This window comes from Dreissena polymorpha, chromosome 5, assembly GCF_020536995.1.
Source record: "Dreissena polymorpha isolate Duluth1 chromosome 5, UMN_Dpol_1.0, whole genome shotgun sequence".
In the NCBI taxonomy this organism is placed as follows: domain Eukaryota; kingdom Metazoa; phylum Mollusca; class Bivalvia; order Myida; family Dreissenidae; genus Dreissena; species Dreissena polymorpha.
The window spans coordinates 14,817,962-14,820,038 of NC_068359.1; positions in this window are offsets into that span (position 1 = coordinate 14,817,962).

A 2,077-nucleotide genomic window follows, 5' to 3' on the forward strand; every position below is an offset into this window, starting at 1 on the left:
GGTTTAATGCAAGTGTGTAAACATCGTTCAAGATTAGTATGCGCAGTAAGCACAGGATAATCAGGAACGACTTTCTTCTAAGAAGATACTTCCTTTAAACGAAAAAAAACATAAAAGTGGAAAGTGTCGTCCCTGATTATCCCGTGTGGAATGCACAGGCTAAAATGGGACGACACTTTACGCACATGCATTGAACGCCGTTTTTCCAAGAGACAAGCTCATTAATTTTTATGCAAAAGTCTAATGAGAACTACGTCGTGCTTCCGACGATCTTCGAAGCCAATCTCGCACTTGTGCCTTAGTGTTCGTATATCGTCAATGAAAATTCAAATAGGATATATTGTGACACACACAAAAAATCAAACGAGCATTTTGTACCTGGTTGAACCCATGTTACCAAACCACATCTTGCGTTGAATTTTTGGCTATTGCTATAAGAAAAAATGTTTTTTTATTGGTTAACTTTATTTTACGAAATATTTGTTGATTCTGAGTATTTATGTCACTTCAATTTAAATTTTTGATATTTATAAATATCGACTTTTGAATCAGAATAACATAAAATATTAATATTATTTATTTTAAGATGATGTGAGAGTTTTTCTTCCAGTAAGTTTCAAAATCGTCATATTATCGCTTTTCTTCACTTTATCTTGTATATGTTTATCGCAGCTGATGTTCGAATCAATTTTTTAACATATGTCTTTTTTTCTCCTTATTTTGCGCTAAATATTAGCCTTACATGTTATATTTGAATGCAGGTTCTTGGTTGTACTTCCCTTTACTAATTTGCTTACATGCATCTAAATGGAAACGATGACGTCATGTATGGATCCGTTGAGTGAGGCGGTATATGTCTTTATGTAGCGTTACCATGTCATCTATGTAGTTTATTGTATTTAAAAGTTTTGCTTCATCTGCGAAGAGATAAGTTTTGGATATCTCTGTGTTTGGGAGGTCTTAATTGAAATTACGAAAAAAGTTGGCCTAGCGCCGACTCCTGAGGAATACCTTAAATAACATTTTGCCAGTTTGATGCTGGGTCGCTAATTACTAATACCCAATCATTCTTCTCCATTCCAATCCCCAAAACTTTGAGCGTTTTTATCAATCTTTTGTGTGGTACAGTGTTAATGCTTAATGGTACTAGTCAATGTATATCAAACCAACGCTTGAACCGGTATGTACACTTTTTGTCACATAATCTAGTACCTTAATCATTTAGCAGTTGCAAGTTTGTTAATTATCAAAATTTAGCATCTGAAAAAAATCTTTTCCATATGTTTCTGAAGTATTTTTTATATTTCAAGCTACTTGTGCTACGACTGAGGCGAGGCTATAAGTGCATATTTTTATATTTTCTCAGAACCTTTAGTAACATTATATTAAGTTTGCATTAACATACTTTAAAAAAACAACTCACATATGCACGGTTGCAGGTGAACAATCGCAAACACTGCACGCATCAAACATAGTTTAAATTTTTACATTTGCGCGCAGAGATCATTAAAGGGGCCATTTAACAGATGTTGGCATGTATTGAACCTTGTCATTAAATGCTTTATATTAATAAATTTAAACATTTGACCTAAAAATCTCCAGTAAAAAATAAGAATACATTTTTTTTAAAGTATAAAAAGAATCACTCAATAGGGCTCGAACCACTGACCCCTGGAGTCCTGGAGTAAAAAGTCTCCCGCCTAGACCACTCGACCATCCATGCTCATGCTTAGAGCGAATGTATTTTTTACCTATATAAGCAATCCTCGTTGTATCCCAAAATATAAGGACAACAGAACTTTCCAAATTATTCAATCGTTTCGCGTCGCACAAAGCTTTATAATTTTCAGGTTTTCAAATCGTCAAAAGATGCATATAATGCATATTTAAGAGCATGGTAAATGGTCAGTATTACTATATCCTCAAAAATATCATAAGAAAAACGAAAATTTGCGTATCTGAAACGGCTTTTGTCAATTTACCAAAACGTTAAATGGCTCCTTTTTGGGCTATCATAGTGACGATCATCGTTTCTACGCGTTTCGTAAAAATCGAGAGTGAAGTGTAACCTTGACTT